General features: G+C 44.7%; 3 non-coding genes across 3 annotated transcripts; all 3 read right to left on the reverse strand.

Annotated features, from left to right (window-relative positions):
- Nucleotides 1-2886: 2886 nt before the first annotated feature.
- Nucleotides 2887-2958, reverse strand: trnad-guc. The gene has a single exon. It is a non-coding gene; the product is annotated as a tRNA-Asp (tRNA).
- A 1531-nt stretch (nt 2959-4489) lies between these two features.
- Nucleotides 4490-4561, reverse strand: trnad-guc. The gene has a single exon. It is a non-coding gene; the product is annotated as a tRNA-Asp (tRNA).
- Nucleotides 4562-6092: 1531 nt separating this feature from the next.
- On the reverse strand, nt 6093-6164 carry trnad-guc. The gene has a single exon. It is a non-coding gene; the product is annotated as a tRNA-Asp (tRNA).
- Nucleotides 6165-26379: the final 20215 nt, after the last annotated feature.

The raw sequence follows: 26379 nt of genomic DNA on the forward strand, positions 1-26379 counted from the left end.
ATGGTTCAATTGTTGTGGAAATGCCCGCGTTGGACTTGGGTGAGTACAGGAAGAATTCTTACAACACCAGGTTAAAGTCCAACAGTTTTGTTTCAAACACAAGTTTTCGGAGCACTGCTCCTTCCTCAGGTGAATGCTGATTCCTCAGATTCACCTGAGGAAGGAGACATGCTCCGAAAGCTCGTGTTTGAAACCGACCTGTTGGACATTAACGTGGTGATTGTTATACTTGCTACATGGCTCAATCGCCATCGCTTCACAGGAATATTGAGGACATCTGTTCCAGAGGCATGAGATGCAGCAGAAAATATTTTCGAAATTACACTTGGCACCATAAAAAAACGATTTCAATTAACCAGTTGTCTAACCAGGGCCACTATTTAAAATGTCAGCAACGAACATTATGCATCAGACTTTTGTGCAAACCAGGGGATGCGTATCCTTGCTTTTCCCAGCAAACACATTGAATTAAACGTTTTTGTTCAATAACAGGACACAATATAAAGAGCGGTGGGATCGGTAGGTTCCAAATTCACGAATCATGTCGACGTTGGGTACAATAGTTTCTGAAGATTGGGGGACCTGGGGACAGCCTCTCCGGGTCGGTTCTGCATGTATTAACAATGATGTTCTTTACACTAACAGGCTGATTTCATTTCCTGCTACTTCGGTAAATAGAAAAGGTTATTGAAGCAAAAATGAACAGAAGTGAAATTCAGGACACACCGTTAAGAAGGATCCACTATGCCTCACTATACAACATTATTCTTGGATGGAAGCTTGTGCGTGTTGCGAGATGATCCGGTACTTCAAATTATTACATTCTGCGTACAGTTTTTGCATTATTGTCGCGTTTGGAAGACCGTTATTGAATATCACAGCATGCAGGTCAGCTGCATCGGCGATTCTGTTCCTGACGAGCAGTCGTGAGTTACTGCCCGATCCTCCTTGATCGTCTCATTGTTCACAACTTGGCTGTGGTGACCTTTGAAGAAATGTTTTTCAATTGTGTCGTTTTTGCGAATGAAGATCGTGTGCGACAAATGGCGCACGTTGAAGTTTGCATTTGAACTTCTATACGGACAAATGTGGAAAATGAAAACGATATGTGCCCTGTTCGCTGACCGACCGAGTGCAGCACAATATTGGCGTGGGCGGATTTAAAGATATGTTTCCAGGACGCCCCGTCGAGTACATCTCTTGGGCGATGTGCCTTGGCGGATTTGACAGCTGATGTGCCACTTTTAAAAAGGATTGCAGTTTTCTTCCAGGGGAGGTACAAACTCCCGTCGGGGAATTGAACCCCGGTCTCCCGCGTGACAGGCGGGGATACTAACCACTATACTAACGAGGAACTGCGTGACAACTGGCCCCACCTGGCTCACTGAGGCTTGCTTCCCCTCTAAAATGACTAGGTTTTCTGCAGGTTTTTGCTTTTCCTGTGAAATCAGTAATTCCTGTGGCAACTACATACCGTGTTAAATGACGATCGAGGTTAACTTTGGAAGACAGAATGCAGAACACCCAAACACTTCCGTGTTCGTTGAGCTGTAAGTATTGATGCGGTTGTTCACTTCAGACCCTGACATCTGCAAGTCGGCTCATGGTTCAATTGTTGTGGAAATGCCCGCGTTGGACTTGGGTGAGTACAGGAAGAATTCTTACAACACCAGGTTAAAGTCCAACAGTTTTGTTTCAAACACAAGTTTTCGGAGCACTGCTCCTTCCTCAGGTGAATGCTGATTCCTCAGATTCACCTGAGGAAGGAGAAATGCTCCGAAAGCTCGTGTTTGAAACAGACCTGTTGGACATTAACGTGGTGATTGTTATACTTGCTACATGGCTCAATCGCCATCGCTTCACAGGAATATTGAGGAGATCTGTTCCAGAGGCATGAGATGCAGCAGAAAATATTTTCGAAATTACACTTGGCACCATAAAAAAACGATTTCAATTAACCAGTTGTCTAACCAGGGCCACTATTTAAAATGTCAGCAACGAACATTATGCATCAGACTTTTGTGCAAACCAGGGGATGCGTATCCTTGCTTTTCCCAGCAAACACATTGAATTAAACGTTTTTGTTCAATAACAGGACACAATATAATGAGCGGTGGGATCGGTAGGTTCCAAATTCACGAATCATGTCGACGTTGGGTACAATAGTTTCTGAAGATTGGGGGACCTGGGGACAGCCTCTCCGGGTCGGTTCTGCATGTATTAACAATGATGTTCTTTACACTAACAGGCTGATTTCATTTCCTGCTACTTCGGTAAATAGAAAAGGTTATTGAAGCAAAAATGAACAGAAGTGAAATTCAGGACACACCGTTAAGAAGGATCCACTATGCCTCACTATACAACATTATTCTTGGATGGAAGCTTGTGCGTGTTGCGAGATGATCCGGTACTTCAAATTATTACATTCTGCGTACAGTTTTTGCATTTTTGTCGTGTTTGGAAGACCGATATTGAATATCACAGCATGCAGGTCAGCTGCATCGGCGATTCTGTTCCTGACGAGCAGTCGTGAGTTACTGCCCGATCCTCCTTGATCGTCTCATTGTTCACAACTTGGCTGTGGTGACCTTTGAAGAAATGTTTTTCAATTGTGTCGTTTTTGCGAATGAAGATCGTGTGCGACAAATGGCGCACGTTGAAGTTTGCATTTGAACTTCTATACGGACAAATGTGGAAAATGAAAACGATATGTGCCCTGTTCGCTGACCGACCGAGTGCAGCACAATATTGGCGTGGGCGGATTTAAAGATATGTTTCCAGGACGCCCCGTCGAGTACATCTCTTGGGCGATGTGCCTTGGCGGATTTGACAGCTGATGTGCCACTTTTAAAAAGGATTGCAGTTTTCTTCCAGGGGAGGTACAAACTCCCCGTCGGGGAATTGAACCCCGGTCTCCCGCGTGACAGGCGGGGATACTAACCACTATACTAACGAGGAACTGCGTGACAACTGGCCCCACCTGGCTCACTGAGGCTTGCTTCCCCTCTAAAATGACTAGGTTTTCTGCAGGTTTTTGCTTTTCCTGTGAAATCAGTAATTCCTGTGGCAACTACATACCGTGTTAAATGACGATCGAGGTTAACTTTGGAAGACAGAATGCAGAACACCCAAACACTTCCGTGTTCGTTGAGCTGTAAGTATTGATGCGGTTGTTCACTTCAGACCCTGACATCTGCAAGTCGGCTCATGGTTCAATTGTTGTGGAAATGCCCGCGTTGGACTTGGGTGAGTACAGGAAGAATTCTTACAACACCAGGTTAAAGTCCAACAGTTTTGTTTCAAACACAAGTTTTCGGAGCACTGCTCCTTCCTCAGGTGAATGCTGATTCCTCAGATTCACCTGAGGAAGGACAATTGCTCCGAAAGCTCGTGTTTCAAACAGACCTGTTGGACATTAACGTGGTGATTGTTATACTTGCTACATGGCTCAATCGCCATCGCTTCACAGGAATATTGAGGAGATCTGTTCCAGAGGCATGAGATGCAGCAGAAAATATTTTCGAAATTACACTTGGCACCATAAAAAAACGATTTCAATTAACCAGTTGTCTAACCAGGGCCACTATTTAAAATGTCAGCACGAACATTATGCATCAGACTTTTGTGCAAACCAGGGGATGCGTATCCTTGCTTTTCCCAGAAAACATATTGAATTAAACGTTTTTGTTCAATAACAGGACACAATATAAAGAGCGGTGGGATCGGTAGGTTCCAAATTCACGAATCATGTCGACGTTGGGTACAATAGTTTCTGAAGATTGGGGGACCTGGGGACAGCCTCTCCGGGTCGGTTCTGCATGTATTAACAATGATGTTCTTTACACTAACAGGCTGATTTCATTTCCTGCTACTTCGGTAAATAGAAAAGGTTATTGAAGCAAAAATGAACAGAAGTGAAATTCAGGACACACCGTTAAGAAGGATCCACTATGCCTCACTATACAACATTATTCTTGGATGGAAGCTTGTGCGTGTTGCGAGATGATCCGGTACTTCAAATTATTACATTCTGCGTACAGTTTTTGCATTATTGTCGCGTTTGGAAGACCGTTATTGAATATCACAGCATGCAGGTCAGCTGCATCGGCGATTCTGTTCCTGACGAGCAGTCGTGAGTTACTGCCCGATCCTCCTTGATCGTCTCATTGTTCACAACTTGGCTGTGGTGACCTTTGAAGAAATGTTTTTCAATTGTGTCGTTTTTGCGAATGAAGATCGTGTGCGACAAATGGCGCACGTTGAAGTTTGCATTTGAACTTCTATACGGACAAATGTGGAAAATGAAAACGATATGTGCCCTGTTCGCTGACCGACCGAGTGCAGCACAATATTGGCGTGGGCGGATTTAAAGATATGTTTCCAGGACGCCCCGTCGAGTACATCTCTTGGGCGATGTGCCTTGGCGGATTTGACAGCTGATGTGCCACTTTTAAAAAGGATTGCAGTTTTCTTCCAGGGGAGGTACAAACTCCCCGTCGGGGAATTGAACCCCGGTCTCCCGCGTGACAGGCGGGGATACTAACCACTATACTAACGAGGAACTGCGTGACAACTGGCCCCACCTGGCTCACTGAGGCTTGCTTCCCCTCTAAAATGACTAGGTTTTCTGCAGGTTTTTGCTTTTCCTGTGAAATCAGTAATTGCTGTGGCAACTACATACCGTGTTAAATGACGATCGAGGTTAACTTTGGAAGACAGAATGCAGAACACCCAAACACTTCCGTGTTCGTTGACCTGTAAGTATTGATGCGGTTGTTCACTTCAGACCCTGACATCTGCAAGTCGGCTCATGGTTCAATTGTTGTGGAAATGCCCGCGTTGGACTTGGGTGAGTACAGGAAGAATTCTTACAACACCAGGTTAAAGTCCAACAGTTTTGTTTCAAACACAAGTTTTCGGAGCACTGCTCCTTCCTCAGGTGAATGCTGATTCCTCAGATTCACCTGAGGAAGGACAATTGCTCCGAAAGCTCGTGTTTGAAACAGACCTGTTGGACATTAACGTGGTGATTGTTATACTTGCTACATGGCTCAATCGCCATCGCTTCACAGGAATATTGAGGACATCTGTTCCAGAGGCATGAGATGCAGCAGAAAATATTTTCGAAATTACACTTGGCACCATAAAAAAACGATTTCAATTAACCAGTTGTCTAACCAGGGCCACTATTTAAAATGTCAGCACGAACATTATGCATCAGACTTTTGTGCAAACCAGGGGATGCGTATCCTTGCTTTTCCCAGCAAACACATTGAATTAAACGTTTTTGTTCAATAACAGGACACAATATAAAGAGCGGTGGGATCGGTAGGTTCCAAATTCACGAATCATGTCGACGTTGGGTACAATAGTTTCTGAAGATTGGGGGACCTGGGGACAGCCTCTCCGGGTCGGTTCTGCATGTATTAACAATGATGTTCTTTACACTAACAGGCTGATTTCATTTCCTGCTACTTCGGTAAATTGAAAAGGTTATTGAAGCAAAAATGAACAGAAGTGAAATTCAGGACACACCGTTAAGAAGGATCCACTATGCCTCACTATACAACATTATTCTTGGATGGAAGCTTGTGCGTGTTGCGAGATGATCCGGTACTTCAAATTATTACATTCTGCGTACAGTTTTTGCATTTTTGTCGTGTTTGGAAGACCGATATTGAATATCACAGCATGCAGGTCAGCTGCATCGGCGATTCTGTTCCTGACGAGCAGTCGTGAGTTACTGCCCGATCCTCCTTGATCGTCTCATTGTTCACAACTTGGCTGTGGTGACCTTTGAAGAAATGTTTTTCAATTGTGTCGTTTTTGCGAATGAAGATCGTGTGCGACAAATGGCGCACGTTGAAGTTTGCATTTGAACTTCTATACGGACAAATGTGGAAAATGAAAACGATATGTGCCCTGTTCGCTGACCGACCGAGTGCAGCACAATATTGGCGTGGGCGGATTTAAAGATATGTTTCCAGGACGCCCCGTCGAGTACATCTCTTGGGCGATGTGCCTTGGCGGATTTGACAGCTGATGTGCCACTTTTAAAAAGGATTGCAGTTTTCTTCCAGGGGAGGTACAAACTCCCCGTCGGGGAATTGAACCCCGGTCTCCCGCGTGACAGGCGGGGATACTAACCACTATACTAACGAGGAACTGCGTGACAACTGGCCCCACCTGGCTCACTGAGGCTTGCTTCCCCTCTAAAATGACTAGGTTTTCTGCAGGTTTTTGCTTTTCCTGTGAAATCAGTAATTGCTGTGGCAACTACATACCGTGTTAAATGACGATCGAGGTTAACTTTGGAAGACAGAATGCAGAACACCCAAACACTTCCGTGTGCGTTGAGCTGTAAGTATTGATGCGGTTGTTCACTTCAGACCCTGACATCTGCAAGTCGGCTCATGGTTCAATTGTTGTGGAAATGCCCGCTTTGGACTTGGGTGAGTACAGTAAGAATTCTTACAACACCAGGTTAAAGTCCAACAGGTTTGTTTCAAACACTAGTTTTCGGAGCACTGCTCCTTCCTCAGGTGAATGCTGATTCCTCAGATTCAGCTGAGGAAGGAAAAATGCTCCGGAAGCTCGTGTTTGAAACCGACTTGTTGGACATTAACGTGGTGTTGTTAGACTTGCTACATGGCTCAATCGCCATCGCTTCACAGGAATATTGAGGAGATCTTTTCCAGAGGCATGAGATGCAGCAGAAACTATTTTCGAAATTGCACTTGGCACCATAAAAAAACGATTTCAATTAACCAGTTGTCTAACCAGGGCCACAATTTTAAAAATCAGCAACGAAAATTATACATCAGACTTTTGTGCAAATCAGGGGATGCGTACCCTTGCTTTTCCCAGAAAACACATTGAATTAAACGTTTTGGGATAGGCAGGTTCCGAATTCACGAATCATGTCGACGTTCGGGACAATAGTTTCTGAAGATTGTGGGACCAGGTGACAAGTTCTACGGGACGGGTCTGCATTTACTAACAATGACGTTCAGAAAAACAGGACTTGAGTGAGTACAGTAAGAATTCTTACAACACCAGGTTAAAGTCCAACAGGTTTGTTTCAAACACTAGTTTTCGGAGCACTGTTCTTTCCTCAGGTGCATGCTGATTCCTCAGATTCACCTGAGAAGGAGAAATGCTCCGAAGCTCGTGTTTGAAACAGACCTGTTGGACATGAAAATGAAATGAAATGAAAATTGCTTATTGTCACGAGTGGCCTTCAATGAAGTTACTGTGAAAAGCTCCTAGTCGCCACATTCCGGCGCCTGTCCGAGGAGGTTGGTACGGGAACGTGGTGTTGTAAGACTTGCTACATGGCTCAATCGCCATCGCATCACAGGAATATTGAGGAGATCTGTTCCAGAGGCATGAGATGCAGCAGAAATTATTTTCGAAATTGTACTTGGCTCCATAAAAAACGATTTCAATTAACCAGTTGTCTAACCAGGGCCACTATTTAAAAAATCAGCAACGAAAATTATACATCAGACTTTTGTGCAAATCAGGGGATGCGTACCCTTGCTTTTCCCAGAAAACACATTGAATTAAACGTTTTTGTTCAATAACAGGACACAATATAAAGAGCGGTGGGATAGGCAGGTTCCGAATTCACGAATCATGTCGACGTTGGGGACAATAGTTTCTGACGATGGGGGGACCAGGGGACATCCTCTACGGGACGGGTCTGCATGTATGAACAATGACGTTCAGTACACTAACAGGCTGATTTCATTTCCTGCTACTTCGGTAAATTGAAAAGGTTATTGAAGCAAAAATGAACAGAAGTGAAATTCAGGACACACGGTTAAGAAGGATCCACTATGCCTCACTATACAACACTTTTCTTGGATGGAAGCTTGTGCGTGTTGCGAGATGTTCCGGTACTTCAAATTATTACATTCTGCGTACAGTTTTTGCATTTTTGTCGTGTTTGGAAGACCGATATTGAACATCGCAGCATGCAGGACAGCAGCATCGGCGATTCTGTTCCTGACCAGCATTCGTGAGTTACTGGCCGATCCTCTTTGATTGTCTCATTGTTCACGGCTTGGCTGTGGTGACCTTTGAAGAAATGTGTTTCAATTGTGTCGTTGTTGCGAATGAAGATGGTGTGCGACACATGGCGCACGTCGAAGGTTGCATTTGAACTTCTATACGGACAAGTGTGAAAAATGAAAACGATATGTGCCCTGTTCGCTGACCGACCCAATGCAGCACAATATTGGCGTGGGCGGATTTAAAGAGATGTTTCAAGGACTACCCGTCGAGTGCATCTCTTGGGCGATGTACCTGGGCGGATTTGACAGCTGATGTGCTACTTTTGGATTGGCCACGCTAAATTGTCCCTTAATTGGAAAAAAGTAGTTGGATAATTTAAAAATTAAAATTTTAAAAAAAACTTTGCCGTGAGGCGGAATAGACTCGGACTGTTTTCAGTAAAACTGCAGAGTTTGAGGGGTGACCTGATAGACGTCTAAAAGATTATCCGGTGCATGGATAGAGTTGATGGGCAGGCCCTCCTTCCCATGGTGGAAGGTGCAGTATCCAGATGACATATATTTATGGTCCGTGGGGCATACGTAGGGGAGATGTGCGAGGCAGATTTTTTGTACGCAGAGGGTGGTCAGTGCCTGGAACGCGTTGCCAGTAGAGGTTGTGGAAGCAGCTACATTAACGGCGTTCAAAAGGCATCATGACAAATACATGGATATGATGGAAATAGAGGGATTCCGCACAGGGAAGTGCTGAGTGTTTTGGCAATGTTTGGTATCATGACCGGTACAGGCTTGGAGGGCCGAATGCCTGTGCCTGTGCTGGATTGTTCTTTGTTCTTTGTAACCGTCCATGAATCTGCACACCGAGCATTATATGCACTTCCTGCATGGAAACTAATCGTTTGTTAGATAACCAGATGCAATCTGTACGGAAAATTCCAAGTGTCGTCTCACCAAGACTATGCAGAGTTGCAGTAAGACATCCATACTGCTGTACTCACGCCTAGAAATGAAGGCCAACATACCATTTGCCACTTTACCCATTAGAGGTACCTTCATAAATGCTTTCAGTGATGGGTGTACTAGTATACCGAGTTGTCTTTCCACTTCAACATATCCCAAATGTATCTCCACTTAAATATTACTCTTCCGTTCTCTCCACTGCCCCAGGTGGTAATTTCACGTTCATCTTGGCCATTCATTCAACTTGTCGATATCACAACGAAGTCCCTCAACATCCTCCTCACCAGTCCCATTCCCACCTAGTTTGTTGTCGTCAGAAAACTTGAAAATATTGCAAATGTTTCCTTTATCCAAATTTCTGAAGTATGTTGTGAATAGACAGTGCCCAAGAGGCGATTCCTGCGGATCCCGCTCATCATCAGCTGCCATGGGGGCAAAGCCCCATTTCTTCCTACTCTCCGACCTGTATCTCTCATCAGCACTCAATACACGCTAATATATTATCCCCAAAATCATATGCTTCAATATTGCAAACTGACATCGCATTTCCGACATTATAAACAATTTTAGTTCAAAACATGCGAGCTGGAAATGATGGTGTTTGTGTGAACAGCACAAGACTGGACGTACATCAAATATTCACATCTGTATAGTTAATTAACCTGTTAGAAAGCTGCCAAAATTTGGAATGTAGAAATTCAATACGCACTGTGTGAAACAACTCAATGACGCAATCTGTTTGTTCCCTTGCAGAAAGATAACTGATGTTGCAACTTCAATGTCCCTGCGGTGATCCAAGATGGTATAACTGAAAAGCTTCCGTCAGAAAGAACCTCACAAGTTAACAGCGAGGCATTATCTGCAGCCGGAAGGATCCAAAGAATTCACAGTGAAGATGCCGGAAACATTTGAAACTATCCAGCAAGTATTTTATACTTCCCTTGTTTTTATTGGTGTTCCCGGTAAGTTACTCTGCTCAGCTCAGTTGTTTAAATCTGTGATTGAGATTCTCCGGTGTTATACTGTTACTCATTAAATTTCCTGTTGAGCCGATGGTTACCGTCATGCAGGCACGTGATCATTGATCTGATCTCTCTTCAAACTAACTACCCGAATTAGCTCTGTGCGATCACACGATTTCCTCAACAGATCAGCCACCCGTGTGTACAACTTACAGCTCAACGGAAATGTCCAGTTATTGTGTTTCATTTCATATCTTGATACTTGAACCCTGACTTAAATTTGTACATGGTTTTTGAAGGACGGAATTAGCAGGAAAACGGAACATAATGAGGGTTGCAAATCAGAGAGGATGACCTGACTCACGTGGCAATGTATTCCTGAGAGCAATTGTCGGTGTAGGATTGTACTGACTGTGATCACTAATAGCAGTCTAATACATAACGACAGTAAATATCTATTAGTGAGTCCATCTGTCAATTCTGGTTTTGTATTGTTTAGAAAGCTGGCTAGTGTTGGATACCTGACCGAACTGACCATTGATAAATGTAGATATCTGTCAGTTTTAGAGTTGTCCCGAGTGTATGTTACTAGGCAGAGTGGAATACGCGATTTCCCCCTCCGGTGTCCATGTATTACTGGGAGTGCCTGTCAGTGTGGAATTGTGTGCAGTGTGCGTCGCAAACTGGTGTTAAATTATTTGATTCAATTTTGATATCATGACTTGGGTCTGAGTGATGACCATTCCAAGTAGCTGGCGCTCTGTTTTACCAATCTTTCACACTGAAAAGTTGAATGTTTTGTGCAGTTGGTTGACGATTCTTTCCAATTGGTGCATACAATACAATGTGCAATCATGTGTGTGTTTCGTAATGATCTGCTCAAACAGAAACTGTCGTTTCGGAAATTTGAACAACCCGCCAAATTTCTAACTGTGCCCCCATCCACTTCAAGGTTTGGTTCACTTCCATTCTTCCAGAAATTAATTCCAATATCTGTTGCATTGTGACGGTAGTTGATCCTGGGGCAATATATTAATTGATTCATGGATCTATTCATCGGAACCGCTAACTGGCCCAATTCCGTTCCTGCACTCTGATTGTCCAAGGAATATTTGGAAACTTATTTTTCCAATTGACACGAAACACCTGACGGCTAACGTTATTGGAACACATTTGCAAGGATAATGTCAATGGACAACTTATTATCCATGTGTTTACACATTTGTTGTATTCCTCATCTCAGTTAAATCTTGTCTTTTGTTTTGGAAATTACATTGTTGTCTTCCGATTGAATCTCAGTTATGTAAGTGTGGAACAATATTCATCCTTTCCCCGTGGCCACATCAATTCCCACCTTCTGCTGCTTGCGCTCTAAATTCCAATATTTATTGCCTTTCGTCGGGAGTCTGTACAGTTGCAAATTTGCACTTTAATTCCAAAATCAGTGAGCTTGGTAATTATCTTATTAATTAAATCCATAATGTAGATAGTTAAACAAATGCTTTAACAAGCTGTGACCTGTATGGAATGTGTGTTGAAGACAGTTGATTATATTCTGTATGTCTGGGCTTTCCGTTTTTTTATTACCATTAGCTGAATTTCTTTCCGGAAACATCAGTTAGCCACGCTGCAATTCGTTATTCTGCTAGCCTCTGTTTCAAATCATCTGCCATTAAATCCTTCGGCAATGAACTCACGATTGTTAATGAACAGGAAACAAATGACGTACTCTCTCGCCCCATCACATTTCAGCAACATTTTTGAATCAAATCCATCTACACCAGCTATGTCGCTTTTCTTTGATTACTTTGGCAAATATTTGCTTTATCTTGATCAAATGTTTTGGTTGGATTTTAATCGCTAGAATCTCACAGATTAGTTGATACATCCCCACAATCGCACATGGTATATGTAGGAAGTTGTTACATCTTTCTGTAATATTTGTTGCGGTAATGATATTAAAATGCCTGGTTTAACACAGATACATTGTCTGCTAATACTCTGAATACGGATGGTAAACCCGTGCCATTATTGCTTTCAACCATTTACTTGCTTGCTGAAAGGTCGTTAATGAAACATAGTTTTTATTTTGAGGGATCCCTGCTGTGCAGGTAATGTTGTGACGGATGGTCCTTAATCCTGAATACACAGGGCATGGGACATGTGAGAGAGAAGGGACGGAAGAATGCTTTCTGACCGAATTAAGGTGTGAAGCCAGGTCTGTCTGTAGTTTTCCAGCTTTCAATAGGTTCTTCTCTCACAATTCGGGTCCTGAGCCGAAATCTGGAAGATTCTCTCCTCGGTTTCTGCATAGATTCCGTGGATCTGAGTAACTGTCTTGTTCCCCAATTTCATTTTTCCTCTTGACTTTCCTGATACTTATCGTCTAAACTCACACGTGCTGCAATAAGCCATGAATGTGTTTTATTCAGAAAGACCGAATGTGTTTGAAATTAAAGTGCTGTGCTCCATCTTACAAATCTAATGTATAATTCCTCATAGTTATTTGTCAGTTCCTTATGGTTGTTGTTGGACTTTGCACTGACTACTGTTTATAATTAATGGGAGGCATTGGCATACTGCTAGTGTCACTGGATAAGTAAACCAGACACCCAGAAAAATGCTCTGCCTACCAGGATGAAATCCCACTAATTCGCATGAATTTGAATTTAATACAAATCTCGAATTAAAAGTCTAACGATGACGATGAAAACACTGCCAATTGTTGGAAAGAGCCATGTGCTTCCTGTAGGGAAGAGAATCTGCCGTCCTTACCTGGTCTCCCACAATGTGCCTCCACACCCACAGCGATGTGGTTGACACTTCACTGCTCCCTCACGGGCAATTGCGGATGGCCAATACATTCGGGCACAGCCTGTGAAGCTCCACCGCCCGTGAACACATGAAAAAATAATATTCTGCATTTACAGTTAATTTCTTATCTATTATGTTTTGCTTCCATTATTTTTCAAAAACATGACATGGCTTTAAGTGGTCTATAATTAGTGTTCTACATTTTGTTTGAACGAAATACAGACGATTAGCTTCCGATTAGGATCAATGCCAAAATGTTTTATTGGATTCTGTAATATATTGTCGGTAGGCACTGAACGGCAATGTTAGCATTGTTCTTTGATTTCATCTGCATTTGATTTCAGTTATTTGTGTCACATGTATTAATATAGAGTGAAAAGTGTTGTTTCTTGAATGCTATGAAGAAAACGCATATCTTACAAAGGGAAGGAAAGAGAGACTACAGAATGTAATGTTACAGTCACAGCTGGGGTGTAGAGAAATTATCAATTTAAGACGAGGTAGGTCCATTGAAATGCATAATGGCAGTAGGCAAGAAACAGTTCTTGAGTCGGTTCGTCCGTGACCTCAAACTTTTATATTTGCTTCCTGCCGGAAGAAGGTAGAAGACAGTATATCCAGTGTGAGTTGGGTCCTTAATTATACTGGTTGCCTTTCCGAGACAGCGGGAATTGTAGACAGAGTCAATTGATGGGAGGATGATTTGCGTGATGGACTGGACTACATTCACGACATTTTGTACTTTGCTGCGATCTTTGCAGAGCAGGATCCAAACCGACCAGTGATATAACCAGAAAGAATGGTGCATGTGTAAACGTTGCTGAGAGTCGGATATGACATGCCAAATTTCCTTAGTCGTTTGAGAACGAAGAGTCATTGGTGGGCTTTCTTAACTCTAGTGTCTGAATGGTGGAGCAAGATATGTTCTTGGTAATCTTGGAGCTCTCGACCCTTTCACCTTGGTTACCATTGATGTAGACAAGGGCATGTTCTCCTCTCCGCTTCGTGAGGTCGATGATAATATGTGTACCGCCCTGTGTGCCCTCCTGCCCAAACAGGTCCAGTGGGCTACACGGTGGCCTCGGTCTGCACTGCAGACCATACCCCACATGACCTCTCACAACTCGCCATTCCCGCATCACTCCCAAACAAATATCCACTCAAGCGCGCTTCCCTCCGCAACATTCCCCGTCGGTGCATGGCACTGTGACTCCGCCGCCCCTCAGAGACTGCCGCCAAGGGTCCCGTTGGCTGGCCCAATCCATGCCAGTGAACGCACTGCGACTGCTTCCGGCGCCCTCCTGCCGGGGTAACTTCGGGCGACCCAGTTGGTCGGCTGACGCCCGGTTGCGTCGAAGGCTGTAGCCTCCCGACCGCTGTCACTCTACGGAAGCACAGGCCCTGATGATCGGTCAGTGAGGGGGGCAGCATGAGGGCTGCCGTGCATACTGCGGCAGGGAGGGTCCGTGGCTGATGAACGGTCAGTGACGGGTGCAGCATGGGGGCTGCCGTGCATACTGCGGCAGGGACGGTCCGTGGCTGGACAATGTGGGCACCTCCCTACACTCCCCCAACATCCTCTCGGCCAGCCAGCCACAGGACTAGCTGCACGCATTGGCTCCGCTGGGATGATGTCCTTCCTCCTGTCTCCCTCAGCACCATGATACCTGTTTCCTCATTTTCAAACGTACGGGAGAAAGTCGCCGCTGGTAATTCCTCCTGGCAGAAGCTGAGCATTGCGGAGGCCGCGGGGTTAGAGGGTCAGGGCGTTCAGAATAGGCCAACGGTCTTTACCGTACGAGGGGTTAGAACACATTGACGCCGCTGTCCAGACACTGGACCCTGGCCTTGTGTCGGGCACCTGGCGCCAGCCACGATTGCTGACTCACATGGGAATCTCCGCCTAATCGAGTTGGTGTCACTGAACAAAGTACCCTTCCCACGTGCAGCCACTTGTTGAAATGTTTGCTGATAATGTGAAGGAAATCCCGCTAATTGATTGGCATAGTAATTCGACACAATCCCAGTGATCTGATCCGTGACTGGGGAACCTCTGAGGTCTGAGGTATCTGAAACTCTTCACTGCCGTCTTAAACGGGAGCCTCCCAATTCCCTCCTCCTGATCACTCGGGTGTACTACAAATACCTCACTTGCCTAAATTTAACTTATACCCCGAGAAGCCCCCAAATTCCGCTAACAGCTCCATCACCCCCGGCATTCCACCCTCTGGATCCGCCACATACAACAGCAGGTCGTCCGCATACAGCGATACACGATGTTCCTCCCCACCCCGCACCAGGCCCCTCCATCTCCCTGACTCCCTCAACCCCATAGCCAAATGTTCAATCGCCAGTGCAAAGAGCAAAGGGGACAGGGGGCACCCCTGCCTGGTCCCACGGTAGAGCCTAAAGTACTCCGATCTCCTTTCATTGGTAACTACACTTGCCATCGGAGCCGCGTTGAGCAGCCTTACCCATTTGATGAATCCCTCCCCGAATCCGAACCGCTCCAGCACCTCCCACAGGTACCCCCACTCAACTCTATCAAACGCTTTCTCCGCATCCAGCGCCACCACTATCTCCGCCTCCCCCTCCACTGCCGGCATCATAATAACATTTAGCCGTCTCCGCACATTCGTGTTGAGCTGCCGTCCCTTGACAAATCCTGTCTGATCCTCGTGTATCACCCCTGGCACACAGTCCTCTATCCTGGTGGCCAGGATCTTCACCAGCAACTTAGCGTCAACATTGAGGAGCGAGATAGGCCTGTATGATCCACACTGCAAGGGGTCCTTATCCCGCTTTAGGATCAGAGATATGTGCCCGCGACATCGTCGGGGGCAAAGCCCCCCCCCCTCCCATGCCTCATTGAAAGCTCGCACCAACAGGGGGGCCACCAGATCCGCATACTTTTTATAAAATTCCACCGGGAACCCGTCCGGCCCCGGCGCCTTACCTGACTGCATTTGTCCAATCCCCCTGACTAGCTCCTCCAACTCTATTGGCGCCCCCAGCCCCTCTACCTCTTGAACCCTTGGGAACCATAGCCTGTTCATGAAGCTCTCCATCCCCCCTCTCCCCATCGGAGGTTCTAACCGGTACAGTTCCTCGTTTTCAATGAACCGTTCTTCTAAGTCTGCCTTTACGATTCTGAATGTTCCAGGTTCAATACAAGTTTCTGTCTCCATGATTATCGCTGCGTATTTCCCTTAAGCTTCAATTCTCTTTTACAGTATGCTGCATTCTACACTGTGGTTATTATTTGGGGACGTTGTACATGACACCCCCAAGTGAATCATTGCCTTAATCACTTCTCATTTCCGAACAAACCATTTTCATCTCTTGGTCTTCTGAACTTAGATCATCACTCTCCAATAATAATAGCTTATTGTCACATATGGGCTTCAAATAAGTTACTGCGAAAAGCCCCTTGCCGCCATATTCCGGCGCCTGTTCGGGGAGTCCGGTAAGTGAATTGAATCCACGCTGCTGGATTGTTCTGCATTACAAACTAGCTATTTAGCCCAGTGTGCTAAACAAGGCTCTCTTCGCTGGCGATATGATCAGTAACCAGCAGAACCGCTCCTTCGCCTTATTCCCTCTTTATTTACAGCCAAACCATCCTTCACTCTTCAATAGTCTGGCCAAAATCATTGCCCTCTTCCCACTATTTCTCCATAATGGCTATCGAATGTTGATTCTGTATTGCAAGTCCGCTCTCAGTTCATCTGCTTTATTTCACATCTTCGGTCCATTCAGTTACAGATCTTTTATATTCATCGTTTTATTCTTCTTCATAACCTGTAGTCCCTCCTGCTAATTGGACCTCCCAATGCCTTGTTTTCACGGTCAATGTTTCATTTCTCCCAACAATACCTCCCTCCCTCTTGCCTGGTCTCTGATTTACCGCCTGATCCAAAATTCGATGGGTTGCCACCATTGTTTCGTTTTAAATCCTCACATCTCCCCTAGTTATGCGGTTCACAGGAATTCCGATCCCAACATAGTCCGCGTATACAAAGTTTGAATGGTACAAATTACAAAATCTCCAGTCAAGTTGTCAACGTCCCACGTTTCGTCACTCATTTCTCCTGGAACAGTATTTGATCCAGGTACCATGTCTGCAATGCCCAACAAGTCAGGGACCGTCTGCCGTGCAATGATGTTGCGTGTGGTAGCTTCCGCTCAGAAGGCATTACACTTTCAATTATATGTTCTGCCGGCGGGGTTGGCATTAATCCCAATCTCAGTCAAACCAGTATCCCGGACTGAGTTGCATTGTCCCATTTAATAAAAGAAATATCCATGGAATAACTTATTTAAGCATGCACCAATTTATTAATTTGTCATCAGTGACATATCTATTGTCGTTACGAACCAACAAGTTCATTTAAACCTGGATAATGAGGAGCGGCGCAGAAACCCCAACAAACACTTCTTCCTGCCACCGGTATATGGAATGGCAGACGGCCAGGAGACCCTCCAGAATCAAAACATCACACTGTGCAGGGAGTGTATCAGGGAGAGGTTCCAACAGAGCATCTCGCGGAGCTGAATGAGCGTCGCTCACATTTGTCCGCATTTCATCAATTGTAAAACCTCTGTCTTTACTCGAAAACGTGTTTCTTTTTCGAAAATAAATTTACAGTACACAATTATTATTTTTTCCAAGCGGAAATTTAGCGTAGACAATCCACCTCCGCTGCGCATCTTTGGTGTGTGTGGGTGAAACCCAGGTAGACACGGGGAGAATGTGCAAACTATACACGGACAGTGACCCACGGCCGGGATTCGAAACCGGGTCCTCAGCTCCCTATGCTGTAGTGCTAACCAGTGTGCCGCGTGCCACCCCTGAAAACGTGTTTCTGATCGTTTTCAGTTATCCAGACAAAGGAGCTGTGAACCATTATAAAGAGGTTTTCTTCAAAATTATGTTGCCTTCTAGTGGATTCAGAGGTCAATTTTGACCAGTGTGAAATTATATGTAGCTTCCGAATTCCCTTAATGTGCAGATTTATTGGTGAAGTAATATCTCTTCCACAAGTCTGGCAAATTATTTGCGAATAATTGCAGAACTGTTAGTTTACATATTTGCTCGATCAGGGAGAATGTTTCAGATTGTGATTAGCGGACCATCGAACAGTTCTGAAAATAATGTAAATGTGGGAGAAGATGAACCTTTCCATTTTGATGAGAAAAAGGAAAACAGCTAAACCCACTCCTACTTCCTATTTTCTGTGGCAACGTTTTGAAACTGGCAAGATTTCAGTGCCAAATATCTGTCTTTTTAATTAATGTCACTGAAATGAAAACAAATTCATATCGAAAAATGTGCAACACAACACAATAGTGCTGCACCTATCAAATTTTAGAAGCAATAACATGAACCCCAATTGCTGAAATATGCCATGAAGCAAGAAACAATGCCAGTCCCTCCCACACATAGATAACAGTGACCAGACCTTTAAAGTGCAGACCAACAGGCCACTATATACCCACTCCCCGTGAACCTGACCTTCTCCAGGTATAGGAAATGCATTCAACCACCCAGCCATAGTGCGTCACTGGCTGGCGTCACTTGTCTCAAGGTTAACCACATCCATCACCGGACCAGCAGCGATACGATTATCAATGCATTATCCCGCCCCGTCCTCAACACCAGCTAGTCTCACACGACACACACAACATAGGCACGTTTTCAACTCAACCTTCAGGAGTGCCGATATGCTGCGGAAAAAAATCAGCAGCTTGGGACAGAAACAGAAAATGTGCGTGTGGTGAGCAGAATCTCCAAAACACGGCTCACACTTAAATTTGACCCCTTCAAGAAACCTCCCTAAACACAAAATTGTTACATACATAGATACATCGACAAAGAGAAGATAGGAGCAGGAGGAGGTGTTTTGGATGTTTGAGCCCGCTCTGCCATTCATCACGATCATTGCTGATCATCCAACTCAATAGCCTAATCCTTCTTTCTAGCCATAGCCTTTGATCCCATTCGCCCAAGTGCTAAATCCAGCCGCCTCTTGGATATATTCAAAGATTTAACATCAACTACTTCCTGTGGTAATGAATTCCACAGGTTCATCACTCTTTGTGTGAAGAAATGTCTCCTTATCTCTGTCTGAAATTGTTTCCCCTGAATCCTCAGACTGTGACTCCTTGGTTCTGGACACACTCATCACTGGTAACATCTTCCCTGCATCTACTCTGTCTGGTCTTGTTAGAATTTCAAAAGTCTCTATGAGATAACCCCTCATTCTTCTGAACTCCTGCCAGAACAATCCCAATCTATTCAATCTCTCCTCATATGACAGTCCCGCCATCCCTGGAATCAGTCTGGTAAACAATCGCTGCACTCCCTCGAGAGCAAGAACATCCTTCCTCAAAGGAGGAGACGAAAACTGCTCAGAATACTCTGAGTGGCTTCATCAAGGCCCTGTACAATTGCAGCAACACATCTCTGTTTCTACACTCGAAACCTATTAAAATGAAGGCCAACATACCATTAGCCTTTTTTACCGCCTGTATGATTACCTTCAGCGAATGGAGCGCAAAGGCACCAACATCCCGCTGTACACTCCCCTCTCCCAATTTACAACCTTTCAGGTTGTAATCTGACTCCCTGTTTTTGCTTCTAACGTGAATAACCTCACAATTATCGAACTTATACGACATTTGCCATTGATTTGCTCAGTCGGCCAACTTGTCCAGATCATTCTGTAGGATCCCTGCATCCTCGTCACAATTCACCCTCCCATATAGCTTGTTATCATCTGCACACTTTGAGATGTTACATTCTATTCCTTCATCGAAATAATTAATAGATATTGTGAATAGCTGGTGCCCCCGCACCGACACCTCTGGTACCCTACGAGTTACTGCCTGCCAATTTGAAAATGGCCCATTAATCCCTTTTCTTTGTTTCCTCTCTGCCAACCAGTTTTCCATCTACTTCAACACATTTCCTCCAATCCCATTCACTTTAAGTTTGCACAGTAATCTCTGATGCGGAACTTTGTCAGACGCCTTTTAAAGTACAAATATTCCACATCGACTAGATCCCCCTTGTCAACTGTACTGGTTGCATCTTCAAAGAAGTCCAACAGATTTGTTAAGCATGAATTTCCCTTCATAAATCCATGCTGTTCCGCTATAAAGTCCTTCATAATGGATTCAAGCATTTCCCCACTACCGATGTTTGGTTTACTGGTGTATAATTCCCTGCATTCTCTCTACCTCCCTTTTTTAATATCAGAGAGTCTGAGCTACCTTGCAGTCTGCAGGAACAGTTCCAGACTCCATAGAATCCGGGAGCTTGACCACCAATGCATTCACAATTTCCTGAGCCACCTCCATAACCTCTCTGGGTTGCAGGTTCTCAGGCCCTGGTGATTTATCCGCCTTTACCACCATCAATGTTCCCAGCACCATTTATCTTCTAATGTCGATCTCCCGCACTTCTTCCCTCTCACTAAACCTTTCATTTTCCAAAGTTTCTGGTGACTATTTTTTGTTCTCTTTTGCGAAGACAGAACCAGAACATGAATTAAATTGCTCAGCCATTTCTTTGTCATTTATTATGTATTCCCTGTTTCTGTCTGTCGGGGCCCATGTTTCTCTTTACCAATCTCTTCCTCGTCACATATATATAGTAACTCTTAGTGTCAGTCTTCATGCTCGCTGCAAGTTTTCATTCGTACTGACCTTTCCGCTTTTTAATCAATCCCTCTGGCCTTCTTTGCTGAATTCTAAACTGCTCCCAAATCACAGACTAATTTCTTGGACAAGCTGTATGCTGCTTCCTTGTATCGGGTACTATTTCTAATTTCCTCTGTAAGCCATGGATTGGCCTGCTTACCAATCTCCACCACTTGAGGCCTGTTGAGGCCTGTTTAGGGGCACATTGTATTCTTCTCTTTGAAGTTAAGGTATTTTTTTGAGTCATCGGTTAGCTGAGGTCTGTATAAAAGACAGAGAGACTGCGCACAAAGTAAGCAAGCACTTTCCAGGAGACTCATCCGGAGTGAGACTCGTACAGAGTGGAGGATTGAAATTTGGTAATTTGGTGCAGTGAGGTAATTCGGTGCAGAGTGTGAGGAGGTGCTTTTTAACCCTGGTAAGTGACTGGCAAGTAGTCTCTCTTTTTCTTTTCATTGTCTAATTTATTTATTTTTATTTTGAAATTGTAGTTGTTTAAGTTTACCAAGGGTTTAAGACATGGCAGGAGATCCCAGACCCGTGTCATGCTCCTCGTGTGCGATGTGGGAGCTCAGGGACACGTCCACTGTCCCTGGCTCCTTCACGTGCAAGAAGTGTGTTCAGTTGCAGCTCTTGTTAGACCGCTTGACGGCTCTGGAGCTGCGGATGGACTCACTTTGGAGCATCCGCGATGCTGAGGAGGTCGTGGATAGCACGTTTAGCGAGTTGGTCACACCGCAGGTGAAGGTTACTGAGGGAGATAGAAAATGGGTGACCAAAAGAAAGAGCAAGAGTAGGAAGGCAGTGCAGGTGTCCCCTGCGGTCATGTCCCTGCAAAACAGATATACCGCTTTGGATACTGTTGAGGGAGATGGCTCACCAGGGGAAGGCAGCAGCAGCCAGGTTCATGGCACCGTGGCTGGCTCTGCTGCACAGCAGGGCAGGAAGAAAAATGGCATGGCTATAGTGATAGGGGACTCGATCGTAAGGGGAATAGACAGGCGGTTCTGTGGACGCAATGGAGACTCCAGGATGGTATGTTGCCTCCCTGGTGCAAGGGTCAAGGATGTCTCGGAGCGGCTTCAGGACATTCTAGGGGGGGAGGGTGAACAGCCAGCTGTCGTGGTGCACATAGGCACCAACGATATAGGTAAAAAACGGGATGAGGTCCTACAAGCGGAATTCAGGGAGTTAGGAGTTAAACTAAAAAGTAGGACCTCAAAGGTAATAATCTCAGGATTGCTACCAGTGCCACGAGCTAGTCAGAGTAGGAATGTCAGGATAGATAGGATGAATGCGTGGCTCGAGAGATGGTGCAAGAGGGAGGGATTCAAATTCCTGGGGCATTGGGACCGGTTCTGGGGGAGGTGGGACCAGTACAAACCGGACGGTCTGCACTTGGGCAGGACTGGAACCGATGTCCTTGGGGGGGGTGTTTTCTAGAGCTGTTGGGGAGGGTTTAAACTAATGTGGCAGGGGGATGGGAACCAATGCTGGAAGTTGGAAGGTAGTAAAACAGGGACAGAAACAAAAGGAAGTAAGGGGAAAAGTGCAAGGCAGAGAAGACATAGTCATAAATCCATAAGGGCGACAGTACAAGGTACAGTGACTGAGGGGAGCACAGTGAATAGGCCCAGTAATAACAAAAGGAATAAAACTGGAGATGTTAAGATTCAAAACAGAGGTAAAAAAACCAACATAAGTGTACTTTACCTGAATGCTCGTAGTATTCGGAATAAAGTAAATGAGTTGGTGGCACAAATCATCGTAAATGACTATGATTTAGTGGCCATTACTGAAACATGGTTAAAAGATGGTCACGACTGGGAGTTAAATATCCGAGGGTATCAAACTATTCGGAAGGACAGAGTGGATGGTAAGGGAGGTGGTGTTGCTCTGTTATTTAAGGATGACATCCGGGCAATAGTAAGGGATGACATCGGTGCTATGGAGGATAAGGTTGAATCCATTTGGGTGGAAATCAGGAATAGTAAGGCGAAAAAGTCACTGATAGGAGTAGTCTATCGGCCACCAAATAGTAACGAGATGGTGGGGCAGGCAATAAACAAAGAAATAACTGATGCATGTAGAAATGGTTCAGCAGTTATCATGGGGGATTTTAATCTACATGTCGATTAGTTTAACCAGGTTGGTCAAGGCAACCGTGAGGAGGAGTTTATAGAATGTATCCGCGATAGTTTCCTAGAACAGTATGTAATGGAACCTACGAAGGAACAAGCGGTCCTAGATCTTGTCCTGTGTAATGAGACAGGATTGATTCATGATCTCATAGTTAGGGATCCTCTCGGAAGGAGCGATCACAATATGGTGGAATTTAAAATACAGATGGAGGGTGAGAAAGTAAAATCAAATACTAGTGTTTTGTGTTTAAACAAAGGAGATTACAAGGGGATGAGAGAAGAACTAGCTAAGGTAGACTGGGAGCTAAGACTTTATGGTGGAACAGTTGAGGAACAGTGGAGAACCTTCCAAGCGATTTTTCACAGTGCTCAGCAAAGGTTTATACCAACAAAAAGGAAGGACGGAAGAAAGAGGGAAAATCGACCGTGGATATCTAAGGAAATAAGGGAGAGTATCAAATTGAAGGAAAAAGCATACAAAGTGGCAAAGATTGCTGGGAGATTAGAGGACTGGGAAATCTTTAGGGGGCAACAGAAAGCTACTAAAAAAGCTATAAAGAAGAGTAAGATAGAGTATGAGAGTAAATTTGCTCAGAATATAAAAACAGACAGTAAACGTTTTTACAAATATATAAGACAAAAAAGAGTGGCTAAGGTAAATATCGGTCCTTTAGAGGATGAGAAGGGAGTTTTAATAATGGGAAATGAGGAAATGGCTGAGGAACTGAACAGGTTTTTTGGGTCGGTCTTCACAGTGGAAGACACAAATAACATGCCAGCGACTGATAGAAATGAGGCTATGACAGGTGAGGACCTTGAGAGGATTGTTATCACTAAGGAGGAAGTGATGGGCAAGCTAATGGGGCTAAAGGTAGACAAGTCTCCTGGCCCTGATGGAATGCATCCCAGAGTGCTAAAAGAGATGGCTAGGGAAATTGCAGATGCACTAGTGATAATTTACCGAAATTCACTAGACTCTGGGGTGGTCCCGGTGGACTGGAAATTAGCAAACGTGACGCCACTGTTTAAAAAAGGAGGTAGGCAGAAAGCAGGAAATTATAGGCCAGTGAGTTTAACTTCGGTAATAGGGAAGATGCTGGAATCTATCATCAAGGAAGAAATTGCGAGGCATCTGGATAGAAATTGTCCCATTGGGCAGACGCAGCATGGGTTCGTAAAAGGCAGGTCATGCCTAACTAATTTAGTGGAATTTTTTGAGGACATTACCAGTGCAGTAGATAACGGGGAGCCGATTGATGTGGTATACCTGGATTTCCAGAAAGCCTTTGACAAGGTGCCACACAAAAGGTTGCTGCATAAGATAAAGATGCATGGCATTAAGGGTAAAGTAGTAGCATGGATAAAGGATTGGTTAATTAATAGAAAGCAACGTGTTGGGATAAATGGGTGTTTCTCTGGTTGGCAATCAGTAGCTAGTGGTATCCCTCAGGGATCCGTGTTGGGCCCACAATTGTTCACAATTTACATTGATGATTTGGAGTTGGGGACCAAGGGCAATGTGTCCAAGTTTGCAGATGACACTAAGATGAGTGGTAAAGCGAAAAGTGCAGAGGATACTGGAAGTCTGCAGAGGGATTTTGATAGGTTAAGTGAATGGGCTCGGTCTGGCAGATGGAATACAATGTTGACAAATGTGAGGTTATCCAGTTTGGTAGGAATAACAGCAAACGGGATTATTATTTAAACGATAAAATATTAAAGCATGCCGCTGTTCAGTGAGACTTGGGTGTGCTAGTGCATGAGTCACAGAAGGTTGGTTTACAAGTGCAACAGGTGATTAAGAAGGCAAATGGAATTTTGTCCTTCATTGCTAGAGGGATGGAGTTTAAGACTAGGGAGGTTATGTTGCAATTGTATAAGGTGTTAGTGCGGCCGCACCTGGAGTATTGTGTTCAGTTTTGGTCTCCTTACTTGAGAAAGGACGTACTGGCGCTGGAGGGTGTGCAGAGGACATTCACTCGGTTAATCCCAGAGGTTGGATTATGAGGAGAGGTTGAGTAGACTGGGACTGTACTCGTTGGAATTTAGAAGGATGAGGGGGGATCTTATAGAAACATTTAAAATTATGAAGGGAATAGATAGGATAGATGCGGGCAGGTTGTTTCCACTGGCGGGTGACAGCAGAACTAGGGGGCATAGCCTCAAAATAAGGGGAAGTAGATTTAGAACTGAGTTTAGGAGGAACTTCTTCACCCAAAGGGTTGTGAATCTATGGAATTCCTTGCCCAGTGAAGCAGTTGAGGCTCCTTCATTACATGTTTTTAAGGTTAAGATAGATAGTTTTTTGAAGAATAAAGGGATTAAGGGTTATGGTGTTCGGGCCGGAAAGTGGAGCTGAGTCCACAACAGATCAGCCATGATCTAATTGAATGGCGGAGCAGGCTCGAGGGGCCAGATGGCCGACTCCTGCTCCTAGTTCTTATGTTCTTATGTTCTTATGTGAGGCATGACCTGCTCCTCACAATGCCACGATGACTCTCTTTAATCAAACTATGCTTTTCCAGTGCAATGTCTTGCAACAGCTGGTTAATGTCAAACAGGTTTGTTTCCAACCATGAGCTTTTGGAGCACAGCAGGACATTCACCTGACGAAGGAGCAGTGCTCCGAAAGCTAGTGATTTGAAATAAACCTGTTGGCTTTTAATCTGGCGTAGTAAGATTTCTTACCATGCTCACCCCAGTCCAACGCCGGTATCTCCACATTATGTTTTTCTAAATAATCATAAATCCTATCTCTCAGAATCCTGTCCAATCTTTTGCTCCCCAGAGACGTAAGACTGAGTGGTCTGTAATTCCTCGGGATTTCCCTATTCCCTTTGTTGTAGAGGGGAACAATATTCGCTTCCCTCCAACAATCAGGTACTGCTCCAGTGGAGAGTTGGGGGCTCCAGAGATAATCGCCAACGATGCAGCAATCTCCCCCCTCGCTACCCGCAGTAACATTGGGTATGTCCCGTCAGGCGCGTTGGACTTTTCTGTCCAGATGCTTTTCAAAATTACCACCACATCCTTCTTCTTAACATCAACCTCAATTCCAATGCAAACATGAATGGAGAACGTCTAGAACCAGGATCATCCAGAAGAGATGCAGGAACGAATCGTCCTGAGCCAGAAACTCTGTCAGACATGATGGCAGCGAGCGACGGAGCAGTTGCGTTTCAGGGATAACTATTTAGCAAACAATTAACTGCTTTCAATAGAAATGTTTAACCATCTGGGCTGATGGATAAGCCGGTGAGAGTGTTATGGACAGGGAGGTTGTGAGGAGGATGGAGGAGAAGGAGGAAGGAAAGGGGAGCAGAGAGCCTCAATCTCCAGAGTGACGAAAGAAGCAATGAAAAGTGGCAAAACAAATGTGTCTGTTGGGGAAGAATTTAGTCTGCAGTGAACTGTCGGAGGAACAATAGTTTGTATTGCCGAGCAGCACATCTCCATTCCTGAACTTTATAACTAAAAAGATAGGAAATCTGTGTTATTCCAAATCTTAAGGAGACAACAAATGCCCATTGGACGAAGCAAAAGGGATCCACAGCTCCCAAGCCCTATGCTCTCTGTTCTTTCGTTTTCCCAATGCCAGCGACCACTTTGCGGTTCTTCCTGGAGACTCTCCCTTTCATTCCAGCTTGACGAATCCTGCTGCCTCATTTACCCCTCATCAATTCGCTCTCCACAATGTTCCTGAGCTCCCACCCGCACTTGTGGGTCAAAGTTTCAACCACTTCAAATGCAGGCCGCAATGATTCAGCTTTCTATGTCTGT

Source organism: Scyliorhinus canicula, unplaced genomic scaffold (genome assembly GCF_902713615.1).
Source record: "Scyliorhinus canicula unplaced genomic scaffold, sScyCan1.1, whole genome shotgun sequence".
Classification (NCBI taxonomy): domain Eukaryota; kingdom Metazoa; phylum Chordata; class Chondrichthyes; order Carcharhiniformes; family Scyliorhinidae; genus Scyliorhinus; species Scyliorhinus canicula.